This window comes from Monodon monoceros, unplaced genomic scaffold, assembly GCF_005190385.1.
Source record: "Monodon monoceros isolate NGI ecotype Baffin Bay Population unplaced genomic scaffold, NGI_Narwhal_1 Super_Scaffold_12, whole genome shotgun sequence".
Lineage (NCBI taxonomy): Eukaryota > Metazoa > Chordata > Mammalia > Artiodactyla > Monodontidae > Monodon > Monodon monoceros.
Window position 1 is genome coordinate 109,031,224 of NW_021703768.1, and position 16,088 is coordinate 109,047,311.

Below are 16,088 nucleotides of genomic sequence, written 5' to 3' on the forward strand. Positions count from 1 at the left end.
TGTGGTGTAATAGTTGTGATTTGGGTGGCTACTATTTCAGAGGCAGTCCAAATTTTGGAACATAATGGCCTGTCTAGCATGGTGATGGGTATTCATTAAAGAGCGTCTGAACTGTGTGATAGAAGTGAGGCACAGCCCCAGCCCGTTGGAAGATGAAGTTGTGGAGACTTACACAGTTGTAGGAAAAAATGTTCCATCAGCATGTCCAAATAGGAGATTTTTGTCACTGTATTTTTCTCTGTAAAGAATTATTGAAAACCCAACGTGTGATACAGCACAAAAATACTTTTTGGTGAATTCCTCATATGTTCAGTTGCATTCTATTTGCTTTCATTGCCACATATGCAGGCATTCTGGTGATTCACTTTTCCTCTTAAATAGAGCTTAGTCTTCTCATTGAACCGTGAGCAACCTACAGTTATCATCTATATAACTGAGATTTTTGTTTGTTTGTTTGTTTTTGCGGTACGTGGGCCTCTCACTGCGGTGGCCTCTCCTGTTGCGGAGCCCAGGCTCCGGACGCGCAGGCTCAGCGGCCATGGCTCACGGGCGCAGCCGCTCCGTGGCATGTGGGATCTTCCCGGACCGGGGCACGAACCCGTGTCCCCTGCATCGGCAGGCAGACTCTCAACCACTGCGCCACCAGGGAAGCCCCTGAGATTTTTAAAAATCTTATCTGACTCCATCAGGGGCTGAAACATACGGGAATAGTAAGATTTCTACATCAGGACCTTAGTGAATATGCCCCAACTGTGGACTACTTGGATACGTAGCTCTCCTTGTCAGAGTCCTGGGACTTAACTGAATGAAATCCGAAAGTGAATTACCTCTTGAAGTAGAAGGTGACGCTGCATTTTGGTGCTTATTACATATTTATATTTAGCCTAGTTAGTGAGTAAAAATTTTTTTAAAGCGTTCAGTTTTGTTTGAACCACTCTCTCGATCATTGTCATATTCACAGGGGCTAGTACATAGTGATTGCTCAACAATATCTGTCAAATACATGCATGTGTACAGTTGACCCTTGAACATCATGGGTTTGAATAGCTTGGGTCCACTTATATGTGGATATTTTTTCCCAGTAAATATGTCCTACACGATCCATGGCTGACTGTAAATGTGGAACTATGTATACAGAGGGCCGACTCTAAGGTTATACCTGGATATTCTACCATAGGAAGGGTCTCTACCCCCTAACCCGCTGCACTGTTCAGTGGTCAGCTGTATATAATACATGTATCCATGTATGGTGAAATCCTGCATTCAGATATATGCTGAAGTTTGTTTCTGTTATCCAGCTAAGAGGTAGCATCAGAAAGGATTATCGATTTCCTGATTTAATTTGAGGAAAGAAATACCAAAAAGGAAGCTAAATGTATGTGTACTTTTAAATTTCCTAACTGATACACTGCACTTAAAGTTTATTATAGCAATAGAAGACTCTTTTTCAATAGCTAAGACACAAGTATTATATATTTTCTTTGTGTTGAGGTGTTGTGTTGTCCCCAAGTTGAACTTATTTGACTATTACCTTTGAGATTAGCATACTATAAGATAACCTATTTAAAAACATTCCTATATTGATGTTTACATGTAAATTGTTAACACTTTTTATAGAAATACATTAAATTTCATTCTGGAGCTGGAAGATAAAAGATGATAGAGCAGTATTTTTTCCTTACATTATTTTCTCTAAGCAACCAAAAAAACTAAACCACCAACTGGAATCCCACGTAGATATATTTTTAACTTTTTCTTCAACAGTTGTCACAGCACTAACTGGTCCATAGTCAAGTCTGTGAATGCTTTCAGGGCCTTTCAAGTCTTTTTTATATAATCTGGATACTCTGTATTGGTTCATTTAAATTCTAAGTCAATTTTTAAAATTTCAGTTAAAAATACATCTTATTCTTTAAAAGTTTATGTGTGGGCTAAGCAAGGAGAATCGCAGATTTATTTAAATAAGTTTTTCAGGATATTTTGAAGATCATTTAAAATATGAAACTACCTCATTTTATTCTATTTTTAAATTTTTTAATAGATCTTTATTGGAGTATAATTACTTCACGATACCATGTTAGTTTCTGTTGCACAACAAAGCGAATCAGCCATATGCATACATACGTCCCCATATCCCCTCCCTCTTGAGCCTCCCACCCCTCCTCCCTATCCCACCCCTCTAGGTCATCGGCAAAGCACTGAACCGATCTCCCTTTGCTATGCTGCTGCTTCCCACCAGCCAACTATTTTACATTCAGTAGTGTATATATGTCGGATGTTACTCTCGCTTCTCCCCAGCTTCGCCCTCCCACCCCATGTCATCAAGTCCATTCTCTATGTCTACCTCTTTATCTCTGCCCTGCAGGTAGGTTCGTCAGTACCATTTGTTTTTGTTTGTTTTTTTTAGATTCCATATACGTGTGTTAGCATACGGTATTTGTTTTTCTTTTACTGACTTACTTCACTCTGTATGACAGACTCTAGGTCCGTCTACCTCACTACAAATAACTCAGTTTCGTTTCTTATTATGGCTGAGTAATATTCCATTGTATGTATGTGCCACATCTTCTTTATCCATTCATCTGTCGATGGACATTTAGGTTAGTTCCATGTCCTGGCTATTGTAAATAGTGCTGCAGTGAACATTGTAGTGCATGTCTCCTTTTGAATTACGGTTTGCTCAGGATATATGCCCAGTAGTGGGATTGCTGGGTCATATGGTAGTTCTATTTTTAGTTTTTTAAGGAACCTCCATACTGTTTTCCATAGTGGTTGTATCAATTTACATTCCCACCAGCAGTGCAGGAGGGTTCCCTTTTCGCCACACGCTCTCTAGCATTTATTGTTTCTAGCGTTTTTGATAATGGCCATTCTGAGTGGTGTGAGGGGATACCTCATTGTGGTTTTGATTTGCATTTAGTGATGTTGAGCATCTTTTCATGTGCCTCTTGGCCATCTGTATGTCTTCCTTGGTGAAATGTCTATTTAGGTCTTCTGCCCATTTTTTAACTGGATTGTTTGTTTTTTTGATATTGAGCTCCATGAGCTGTTTGTATATTTTAGAGATTAATCCTTTGTCTGTTGTTTCATTGGCAAGTATTTTCTCCCATTCTGAGGCTTGTCTTTTTGTCTTGTTTATGGTTTCCTTTGCTGTCAGAAGCTTTAAAGTTTAAGTCCCATTTGTTTATTTTTGTTTTTATTTCTGTTACTCTAGGAGGTGGGTCAAAAAAGATCTTGCTGTGGTTTATGTCAAGGAGTGCTTTTCTTATGTTTTCCTCTAAAAGTTTTATAGTGTCTGGTCTTACATTTAAGTCTTTAATCCATTTGGAGTTTACTTTTGTGTATGGTGTTAGGGAGTGTTCTAATTTCATTCTTTCACATGTAGCTGTCCAGTTTTCCCAGCAGCACTTATTGAAGAGGCTGTCTTTCTCCATTGTATGTTCTTGCCTCCTTTGTCGCACATTAGGTGCCCGTATGTGTTGGGTTTATCTCTGTGCATTGTATCCTGAACCATTGATTTATATTTCTTTTTTTGTGCCAGTACCATACTGTCTTGATTACTGTAGCTTTGTGGTATAATAGTTTGAAGTCAGGGAGGCTGATTCCTCCAACTCCATTTTTCTTTCTCAAGATTGTTTTGGCTATTCAGAGTCTTTTGTGTTTCCATATGAGTTGTAAGATATTTTATTCTAATTCTGTGAAGAATGCCACTGGTAGTTTGATAGGGATTGCATTGAATCTGTAGATTGCTTTAGGTAGTATAGTCATTTTTACAATATTGATTCTTCCAATCCAAGAACATGGTATATTTCTCCATCTGTTTGTGTTATCTTTGATTTCTTTCATCAGTGTTTATAGTTTTCTGAGTACAAGTTTTTCGCCTCCTTAGGCAGGTTTATTCCTAGGTATTTTATTCTTTTTGTTGCAGTGGTAAGTGGGAGTGTTTCCTTAATATCTCTTTCTGATTTTTCATTGTTGGTGTATAGGAATGCCAGAGATTTCAGTGTATTAATTTTGTATCCTGAAACCTTACCAAATTCATTGATTAGTTCTCGTGGTTTTCTGGTGGCATCTTTAGGATAGTATCATGTCACTGGCAAATAGTGACAGTTTTACTTCTTCTTTTCCAATTTGTATTCCTTTTATTTCTTTTTATTCTCTGCTGTGGCTAGAACTTCCAAAACTATGTTGAATAAGAGTGGCGAGAGTGGACATCCTTGTCTTCTTCCTGATCCTACTAGAAATGCTTTCAGTTTTTCACCATTGAGTGTGCCCATTTTCTGGAGAGTTTTTATCATAAATGGATGTTGAATTTTGTCAAAAGCTTTTCCTGCATCTATTGAGATGATCATATGGTTTTTATTCCTTAATTTGTTAATGTTGTGTATCACATTGATTGATTTGTGTATATGTATATTGAAGAATCGTTGCATCCCTCGGGTAAATCCCACTTGATCATGGTGTATGACCCTTTTAATGTGTTGTTAGATTCTGTTTGCTAGTATTTTGTTCAGGATTTTTGCTTCTGTGTTCAGCAGTGATATTGGTCTATAATTTTCTTTTTTTGTGATATCTTTTTCTGGTTTTGGTATCAGGGTGATGGTGGCTTTGTAGAATGAATTTGGGAGTGTTTCTCCCTCTGCAGATTTTTGGAAGAGTTGAGAAGGATTGGTGTTAGCTCTTTTCTAAATGTTTTATAGAATTCACCTGTGAAGCCAACTGGTCTTGGACTGTTGTTTGTTGGAAGATTTTTTTTTCCCACACACACTGTATTTTATTTTTACAAGAGATAAATAAAATGACACCAAGCATTGTAAACGGCTGACCACAACAAAAGCAACAATGATCGCAATTACCAAACACGGAACACACTCATACTATGTCATAATATTGACATTCAGTCCAGTAATCCTCTACTGTAACAGGTCCTTTACTTTGCAGTGAAAATTGATTTGTATATTTTTGCCTCTGAGTCGTTGTGGGGGTTTTTGTTTTTTTATTCAAAGAGAAAGTCACCAAGATTATAATCATCCTCATCAGTTGACTCAGTCCCATGTAATTAATTTTTTTTCATCTTGATCTTTTGTTAGCACTTTTATGAATTCATCAGTTTTCCATTAGAGTTCTGAAAATGCTTATTCATTCAGTTCAGCAGTATGGTCAGTTACCAGAAACCTGTACTTGTCAGAGTCTTTTCCATGAATTCCTTGACGATGGAACGCTTTTATAGGAACATTTTTGCAAAAACATCACAGTACACCCAGAACTGTCTGTAAATGACAAATGACTTAAAAATGACCACGGTTAAAGATTTGATGAAAGTTCATAATAATGCAGTTGACAAGGAAATTTAGTTATTTCTGAGATATACATTTTAAAGTAATGACTAGAATTATGACTTAGAACATTATACCAGAACATGTAAGATTTTTAGAAATTTCCTGTAATGTCTGAAACGTTTATATTAACATATTTCCATACAACTAACCCAAAGAAAGTTTAGTATTAGTTGTTTTTTTATACTGCAGGTTCTTATTAGTCATCAGTTTTATACACATCAATGTATACATGTCAATCCCAGTCGCCCAATTCACACCACCATCTCCACCCCACCGTGGTTTCCCCCCTTGGTGTCCATACGTTTGTTCTCTACATCTGTGTCTCAACTTCTGCCCTGCAGACCGGTTCATCTGTACCATTTTTCTAGGTTCCACATACATGCGTTAATATACGATATTTGATTTTCTCTTACTTCACTCTGTATGACAGTCTCTGGATCCATCCACGTCTCAACAAATGACTCAGTTTTGTTCCTTTTTATGACTGAGTAGTATTCCATTGTATATATGTACCACAACTTCTTTATCCATTCGTGTGTCGATGGGCATTTAGGTTGCTTCCATGATCTGGCTATTGTAAATACTGCTGCAATGAATGTTGGGGTGCATGTGTCTTTTTGAATTACGGTTTTCTCTGGGTATATGCCCAGTAGTGGGATTGCTAGATCATATGGTAATTCTATTTTTAGTTTTTTAAGGAACCTCCATAGTGGCTGTAACAATTTACATATCCACCAACAGTGCATGAGGGTTGCCTCTCCTCCACAGCCTCTCCAGCATTTGTTGTTTGTCGATTTTCTGATGATGCCCATTCTAACTGGTGTGAGGTGATACCTCATTGTACTTTTGACTTGCATTTCTCTAATAATTAGTGAGGTTGAGCAGCTTTTCATGTGCTTCTTGGCCATCTGTATGTCTTCTTTGGAGAAATGTCTATTTAGGTCTTCTGCCCAATTTTGGATTGGGTTGTTTTTTTCTTTCATATTGACCTGGATGGGCTGTTTACATATGTTGGAGATTAATCCTTTGTCCGTTGATGCCTTTGCAAATATTTTCTCCCATTCTGAGGGTTGTCTTTTCGTCTTGTTTATGGTTTCCTTTGCTGTGCAAAAGCTTTGAAGTTTCATTAGGTCCCATTTGTTTATTTTTGTTTTTATTTCCGTTACTCTAGGAGGTGGATCAAAAAAGATCTTGCTGTGATTTATGTAAGAGTGTTCTTCCAGTGTTTTCCTCTAAGAGTTTTATAGTGTCCGGTCTTACATTTAAGCCTCTAATCCATTTTGAGTTTATTTTTGTGTATGGTTTTAGCGAGTGTTCTAATTTCATTCTTTCACATGTAGCTGTGTCCAGTTTTCCCAGCGCCACTTATTGAAGAGACTGTCTTTTCTCCATTGTATATCTTTGCATCCTTTGTCCTAGATTAGTTGACCATAGGTGCGTGGGTTTATCTCTGGGCTTTCTATCTTGTTCCATTGATCTATGTTTCTGTTTTTGTGCCAGTATCATATTGTCTTGATTACTGTAGCTCTGTAATATAGTCTGAAGTCAGGGAGTCTGATTCCTCCAGCTCCGTTTTCTTCCCCCAAGACTGCATTGGCTATTCGGGGTCTTTTGTGTATCCATACAAATTTTAAGATTTTTTGTTCTAGTTCTGTAAAAAAATGCCATTGGTAATTTGCTAGGGATTGCATTGAATCTGTAGATTGCTTTGGGTAGTATAGTCATTTCCACAATATTGATTCTTCTAATCCAAGAACATGGTATATCTCTTCATTTGTTGGTATCATCTTTAATGTTTTTCATCAGTGTCTTATAGTTTTCTGCATACAGGTCTTTTGTTTACCTAGGTAGGTTTATTCCTAGGTATTTTATTCTTTTGTTGCAGTGGTAAATGGGAGTGTTTCCATAATTTCTCTTTCTGATTTTTCATCATTAGTGTATAGGAATGCAGGAGATTTCTGTGCATTAATTTTGTATCCTGCAACTTTACCAAATTCATTGATTAGCTCTAGTAGTTTTCTGGTGGCATTTTTAGGATTTTCTATGTATAGTATCATTTCATGTGCAAACAGTGACAGTTTTACTTCTTCTTTTCCAGTTTGTATTCCTTTTATTTCTTTTTCTTCTCTGATTGCCGTGGCTAGGACTTCCAAAACAATGTTGAATAACAATGGTGAGCGTGGACATCCTTGTCTTGTTCCTGATCTGAGAGGAAAGATTTCAGTTTTTCACCATTGAGGACAATGTTTGCTGTGGGTTTGTCGTATATGGCCTTTATTATGTTGAGGTAGGTTCCCTCGGGATAGGTCTGATTTGCCATTTTCAATAGCTTTTTATTATGTATCGATTTTAAAAAATCTTTGTGTTTGTATTAATTTTTGAATAACAGTAAAGACTTGTTTACATATAAGAAAACATTTTACAGTATGGTTTTATTCACAGAACTGCACGTAGTGGGATAGACTTTGAGTATGTGTTGCTTGGTAAACATTGCATGGTGGTGCCACCCACCAAGAAAGGTAACGCAGACACAGATATGTGAATTTAGTGTTAAAAATAATGTGTTTAAATGAACAAGGAGACCACATGAGATGTTCATTAGCAGGTGGGTGTAAATATCTACCTAGAAGCGGGAGAAAAGTTCAGAGTATTAAGATAGCTTTCAATCCATGAACTAATAAATTGAGAATCTACTATGTGTCACAAAATTGTTATTTCTAACTCTACATAGCTAACAAAGGGTTTAAGGAGAGTGGATGAAGACATGGAAAAGGGAGAAAGAAAAAGGGAGAGAGAGAAACTGGAAAAAAGAAAGGAAAGTAGCAGGAAAGGAAAAGGAGGATTTATTGTTAAAGAGAGGAAGCATGGTATTCAGTCTCATACAGGGGGGAGAAGTGTGGGCATTAGAGAAGGGGACAGTAGTTTTCTCATGTTATTACTTTGCTCTGTGTTGCAAACTCTTTCAGGTTTGAGCCAATATAAGAATCTCTCCCCTACATATGTATATGTTTGGCATTAAGTACTTGAGTTTTTAATTAAGGCGAAAAGATAGATGTTAGAAAGAAAAAGCCTGAGTAGACTGAAAATGTTACCTAACTATACCCATAAAATATTAATGTCCAAGTTAATTTATAAAGTAAACCTAAATGAAACTATGTGGGATGATAGGTTTATAATCCTGGGATAAGTAAAAGAGATCCCCCGTCCATGATGAAAATTTGTCCAAAGTAAGATAAACCACCTAATCTGTGATGGAAATCGATGTTTGACTACATAAGTCTTTAAAGCTTTCATATGGGAAGTTCCCTGGCAGTCTCGTGTTTAGGACTTGGCGCTTTCACTGCCGTAGCCCCAGGTTCCATCCCTGGTCGGGGAACTGAGATCCCGCAAGCCACGCAGCACAGCCAAAAGAAAAGCTTTCATATGAAAGCTGTAAACAAAGTTAAAAAACAAAAACGATGGAACAAAACACATAGAAAACCTGTACACTTAGAACTACAGACTATTGGATGTGCCATGTTAATGGGTTAGATACTCTATTGTTAAAATGTAAATCTCCAAATAATTGTCAAAATAAATGCAATCCTAATCAGATTCGGAGGAGGCTTTTTTTTGTAGAAACTGACAAACTGATTCTCAAATGCATATGGAAATGCAAAGCATCTAGACAATCCAAAGTAACCTTGGAAAAGAATAATTTGGAAGACTTATCACTACCTGACTTCAAGTCTTAGTATAAAAGTATAGCAGTCAAGGGACTTCCCTGGTGGTCCAGTGGTTAAGAATCTGCCTTCCAGTGTAGGAGATGCGGGTTTGATCCCTTGTCTGGGAACTAAGATCCCACATGCTGTGCGGGGCAGCTAAGCCCGCACGCCGCAACTACTGAACCTGCACGCTCTGGAGCCCGTGCGCCACAACTAGAGAGAAGCCTGCATGCCACAACGAAGAGCCTGTGCACCCCAATGAAAGATCCCGTATGCTGCAACGAAGATCCCCGCATGCCACAACTAAGACCCAACACAGCCAAAAAAAAAAGTAAAATAGTAATAATAAAAAAAGTATATCAGTCAAGACAGTCTGGTTCTAGTATAGGCATAAACCAGTGTAATAATCAGCCCAGAAATGGACACAAACCTACAGTTATATGATTTTCAGTGAAAAGTGCCAAATCAAGTCAATAGGCAAAGAGATAGCCTTCAGCAGATGAGCTGGAACAATGGGCTATATCCATGTAAAAAAGGAATCTTTGACCTTTACTTTATACCACCAGAAATAACTAAAAATTGATATAGACTGAAAAGTAAAAACTAAAAGTTTTAGAAGAAAAAATAATACAAGGAAAGCTATTTTGGGGGGATATGCAGAAATTTCTTAGAACACAAAACACAAATCATAGAAGATGAAATAGATAAACTAGATTTTGTTAAATTAAAAAACTTAAACTCTTTTTGAAAGATGCTGTTTTTTAAAATATTTATTTATTTGGCTGTGTCGGGTCTAGTTGCTGCATGAAGGATCTTCGTTGAGGCATGTGGGATCTTTTGTTCCAGTGCACGGGCATCTTTCTAGTTGTGGCACGCAGGTTTTCTCTCTAGTTGTGACGCGCAGGCTCCAGGGAGTGTGGGCTCTGTAGTTTGTGGGCTCTGTAGTTGTAGTGCGTGGGCTTAGTTGCCCCACGGCATGTGGGGTCTTAGTTCCCTGACCAGGGATCGAACCCACGTCCCCTTCATTGAAAGGTGGATTCTCTACCACTGGACCACCAGGGAAGTCCCGAAAGGTGCTATTTTTTTTAAAAATGGAAAGACAAAGACCAGGAAAAAATCTTCACAATACACTTATCAGACAGAGGGCTTGATCTAGAATATGTAAAGAGCACAACTGAATAAGGCAACTAAATTAAAAAATGGGCAAAAGATCTGAATATACCTAACCAAAGAAGATAATATGAATGGCTAGCAAGCACATGAAAAGACTAAATACCATTAGTTATCAGGAAAGTACAAATTAAAACCACAGCAAGGTAGTACTTTATACCCACTAGAATGACTAAAAATAACAAGATTGACGATACAAAGTGTTGGTAGGATGTTGAACAACTGGAACTCTCATACTTTGCTGCTACAAATGCAAAATGGTACAACTGATTTGGAAAACTGGTACACAGTTTCTTATAAAGTTAAAATTATACTTAAAATATGACTCAGCAATTCTTTCTAAATATTTACTCAGGAGAAATGAAAATTTCTGTTTACATGGATATTTGTATACACTAATTCATAGCAGCATTATTTTTAACAGCCAAAAACTGGAAATACTAAATATGAAGTTAAATTGTGCTGTGTCTACACAATGGAAATCTATGTGAATTAGCTAATAGAAGCATCATGGTAAATCTCAAAAACGTGCTGAATTAAAAAAGCCAGATATTAAAGAAAGTACCATGTGATTACATTAATACGAAACTGTGGGAAAGACTAACCTATAAGCAGTCATTCTAAGAAAAAAAACTAACCCTCTTATTTTTAGTAGTTACATGCACCCCTGTCTGTGCCTTTTATAACTGAGTTCAGGGAACAGTGGCTTGACTGAACTTTGATTAGCCACAGAAAAGTAGGTCTGTGATAAGTATGTAGTTTGAAAGCTCTTTTCAGAATGGGTTGGTTTTTGTGTTTTTGTTTTTTCTTTCCCAATAGGGTCTTGTACCACAAGTCAATATCAAAGAATGATTTTAACTAGATTGGGACAGATTTAATGCTGGTGCAGCTATAAATAAGCTTTACTGAGAATTCAGACTTGGTCATTGATTAGTAATTTTTGCATTTCTGGTGGAAATCTCTTTGGCATCTGGTAGAACTTCAGACCTCATCACCCCTTTCGCCACTCAAACCTCCCAAATTTTACCAGTTCCTTCAAAGTCTCTAGCAAAGTGTGTTCATTTTTACTTGACATTGTATTTTGCATTTCCATCACTCTATTACAAACAACTTGAAATTGTTAGTATTTGCTTCTTTTACTTATGTATTATTTAAATTGTTATTATTTAAAGATATAATATATAAAAAATTGCATAGACCATAAATGTACTATTTAATACAAAATTATAAAGCAAGTACCTGTGTAACTACCACTTAAGTCAAGAGGTAGAATATTGTCAGTGTTCCAGAAGCTCTTATGCATCTCTTCCTAATTCTTAATTCCTACCCTCAGCCCTAACCACTTTCCTGACTTCTGTTATAATTTTCTTGCTTTACTTTCATGCTTCTATATGCATCTCTAAACAAAATAGTTTAGTTGAACTTGTTTTTGAAATTCGCATAAAGGAAATCATTCCATGTATATTGTTTTGTGCCTTCTTTCCCTCAATAACATGGCACTGAGAATTGTCCAGTGTGTTGGATGATACTACCATTCATTTTCATTTTGTATAGTGTTCTTTTGTACGAATGGAGCACCATTTTTTTTCAGTTTAAAATGCTATCTGTTTATTCTTTTTTTTATATATATATTTATTTATTTGGTTGTGCCGGGTCTTAGTTGGGGCATGTGTGTTCCTTAGTTGTGGCCTGCGAACTCTTAGTTGCAACATGCATGTGGGATCTAGTTCCCTGACCAGGGAACCCCTGCATTGGGAGTGCAGAGTCTTAACCACTGCACCACCAGGGAAGTCCCTATTCGTTTATTCTTTTTTTAAAAAATTTTTTTAATAGAAGTATGGTTGATTTATAATGTGTTAATTTCTGCTGTATAGCAAAGTGACTCAGTTACAGATATATACATTCTTTTTCATATTCTTTTCCATTATGGCTTATCATAGGATATTGAATATAGTTCTCTGTGCTGTACATTAGGACCTTGTTGTTTATCCATTCTATATGTAATAGTTTGCATCTACTAACCCCAAACTCCCAGTTCATCCCTCTCGCACCCCCCACCCCCTTGGCAACCACAGTCTATTCTCTGTGTCCATGATTCTGTTTCTGTTTCATAGGTAAGTTCATTTGTGTCATATGTTAGATTCCACATATAAATGATATCATATGGTATTTGTCTTGCTCTTTTTTTTAAAAAAAATTATTTAGTTATTTATTTATGGCTGTGTTGGGTCTTCGTTTCTGTGCGAGGGCTTTCTCTAGTTGCGGCGAGCGGGGCCCACTCTTCATCGCGGTATGCGGACCTCTCACTGTCGTGGCCTTCTCTTGTTGCGGAGCACAGGCTCCAGATGCGCAGGCTCAGTAGCTGTGGAGCATGGGCTTAGTTGCTCCGCGGCATGTGGGATCTTCCCAGACCAGGGCTCGAACCCTGTCCCCTGCATTGGCAGGCAGATTCTCAACCACTGCGCCACCAGGGAAGCCCCTGTCTTGCTCTTTCTGACTTCACTTAGCATAATAATCTTTAGTTGCATCCATGTTGTTGCAGATGGCATTATTTTGTTCTTTTTTATGGCTGAGTAGTATTCCATTGTATATATATACCACATCTACTTTATCCATTCATTTGTTGATGGACATTTAGGTTGTTTCCAAGTGTTGGCTATTGTAAATAGTGCTGCTGTGAACATAGGGGTGCATGTATCTTTTTGAATTATAGTTTTGTCTGGGTATATGCCCAGGAGTGGGATTGCTGGATCATATGGTAATTGTATTTTTAGTTTTCTGAGGACCCTCCATACTGTTTTCCATAGCGGCTGTACCAGTTTACATTCCCACCCACAGTATAGGAGGGTTCCCTTTTCTCCACACCCTCTCCAGCATTTGTTCTTTATAAACTTTTTAGTTCTTTGTAGACCATTCTGACCGGTGTGAGGTGGTACCTCATTGTAGTTTTGATTTGCATTTCTCTAATAATGAGCGATGTTGAGCATCTTTTCATGTGCTTATTGACCACCTGTATTTCTTCTTTGGAGAAATGTCTCTTTAGGTCTTCTGCCCATTTTTCAATTGGGTTGTTTGATTTTTTTTTCGTTGTTGAGTTGTATGAGCTGTTTGTATATTTTGGCAATTAAGCCCTTGTGGGTTGCAGTGTTTGCAAATATTTTCTCCCATTCCGTAGATTGTCTCTCAGTTCATTTAAAAAAATTTTTATTCTTTTTTTTTTTTTGAATAGACTTTTAGGCTGTTTCCTAAAAATTTACAGCTATTACAAATTAATTATTTTTACTACTTCATTCTGCTATTAGCTATTTTAATTTTGATAACAAATAAAAGAGCATCTTGTATCAATATAGCTCTTTATGATATATGCAGTGCCCTTATGTACATCGTAGTTTAGCCCTCATTTCAGACCTGTGACATTGGCAGTGAAGCATTCCATTTTTTATAGCTAATGATAGAGCTTGTCACTTGCCCAAGTTAACATTGCTAAAAATTAGTGTAGTACTAACAACTGCCACACATCTCTTATATCAAAGTCTAAATTCTAAACATCTGATTCTGTTTCACACAAACTGAGCATGCTCAATACCTCAACTGAGTTAAAGCATTCCACGTTAAAAAAAAAAAAGGGAAGAAATTGTTTGTCTTAAAAGGTATGCCTCATTGCCTTGTTTTTCAAATCATGGCTTTATTGTTGTTTCTTTGGAAGTTGACCTAAACAGTTTTATTAATTTGTGGGTACGATGTTGGGACATAAATTTTTCATATTGTCAGCAGCGAAACTGTTCCCACAAGTATAAAGCTTATATCTGTAGCATTTGTAGGTGTGGAAAGTGAGGAGGTGGGGAGGGGACGGAGGAGGTTATATTTTTGACCAGAGAATACTACTACACTTTTTTACTCATGCCAATCTCTTTAAAAGTCAAGAGACTGAACTTTTAATGCAGGGAATCTCTGCCAGTCACTAAGTGGCCTGACAGTTCACTTAAGCTTTTCTAAAATCTTATGTCTAATGAAACTATGAGTTCGTGAAATACTCTCTGGTGCTGTAGCCCAGTTTGACCCTTCATTTATGTGTGGAATGTGCTGAGCTGTGTTTAGAGCCAAGTTTAGTTGTTGATGTTGTCGCAAAGTGACTCTTCTTTTGTTATCTTAAGATTTTTTTTTTTAAGGTTTTCAAAATGGACATGATTTAAGCAACTTTGAGCTCAAGAAGTGAAAGTACCTGTTAATATATTTATTATTAGTGGTAATGTTGAAATTTTTTGTGACAGATTCAATACTTCTCTACAAGGTGTTTATGTATAAATGTGTTTTAAGTATATATACATTTGAAAAAAATTCTAAAAAGGAATTTTGTTTAGAAAAGCAAGAAAATGGAAAAAGTGTATTGGTATAATATTCCAAGGCATGTTTGAAACATTTTTAGATTTATATGTTTACTTAACAAATAAAAACCTGTGGAGTTGCAAACATCCCCTTGGTTTGAAAATGTATTTCATCATATCTGTTATCTAGGCCATTATTCTTAAGTATCCTTTCTGTCTAATCTCCAAAAATAGAAGCACAAATTATTGTACTTTAAACAGTCATTCTTCAACTAAATATTAAGAAAGAGGAAATATTGTGAATGTCATTTTCAAAGTAGTACATGGGAATGGGAAAATGTATATTTTGAAATTTGCAAAATAAGGAACAGCTTTACTCTAAATAGGAAGGAAATCTGAATTTGCAAAAATGTTGATTGTAAATACGGAAGTCATCTATTACTTTTAAGTGTTAAACAAAAGGAATGTATACTCAGTTAAAAATAGAAGAAAATAAAACACCTTACAATGTAAAATTAGTATTTGAAGGTGGTTTCTGGCAAAGGTAAATTACAAATAAAAAGGAAATTGTGTAGTTCTATATGTAGATGAGAAAATATGATGGAATAAATCAAATAATAGATTTTAAACCCTCAGATTTCAAATCCAGTAGATTTGAAACAGAGTAATTCATGTTTGTATGTGCTACATCAGCAGTGATGAGCATAAGGAATTTTCAGTTTCAAACAAAGGCATATTTGTTTTCATAAAATTGGTTAAAAGAGATTTCACAATGATATTTTAATGGCCATGGTCTTTGATTCAGGGAGGAATTAAGCTTGTTGAGTAAATAGCCCTGAAATAATATTCATGATGTTGTGAATTTAACCCTTTGCCCTTACATTCTCGCTAAGGAAGTAAATGAAACATACAATTCTTTTGAGCTTATAAACCTTCATAGTATTTACCCACTTTATTGGACAGAGCCAATTGCAAGACTGCTACTTCTTTGTTTAGGAGTTTGGGTCACATAAGGAAATGTTCACCTCTCCTTGAAAATAAGCATTCCAGGTTCTGAATTTTACTGTGGCAAGAATGTACATTTTCTTCCTTCTTATCTTTCTCTTTGAACATATGTTTAGATCTTAACATGTCATTGTCCTCTAGTATGTTGGAGGACATGTCCTCTGGACTGTGTAGAATAAGGGTCCTAAATTCATGCCTTATTACCCATATTTGTGACATTGAACATATATGCATTAATCTTCATTGAAGATCTTCTATACAAATATAAAAATAACTGTCATTTATGTCTTACAAGGTTTAGAGTCATGGCTTTGGGGAAAGCTTTTACAGTCATAAAATAGAATGCTCTATGAAGGCAAGGATTACTCTCTCGTTTCAACTGCTATATTCCTAATACCTGACACTGAGAAAGTACTCAAATATTTTTTTATTGAATGAATATCAATTTATTAAAATCTTGATTTTTTTCAATGTTTACTTTTTGGGGAAATAGTCTTAATTTTATCACAGATTTAAGAAATAAAAGCTTCTAAGGGTAAGATAAG

At 36.3% G+C, this 16,088-nt stretch overlaps 1 protein-coding gene across 3 annotated transcripts in view; it reads left to right on the plus strand.

Annotated features, from left to right (window-relative positions):
* The window catches only part of CDC42SE2 (CDC42 small effector 2), a 112,713-nt gene that overhangs the window by 50,351 nt on the left and 46,274 nt on the right, over nt 1–16,088 (plus strand). The gene's annotated exons all lie outside the window — the stretch shown is intronic.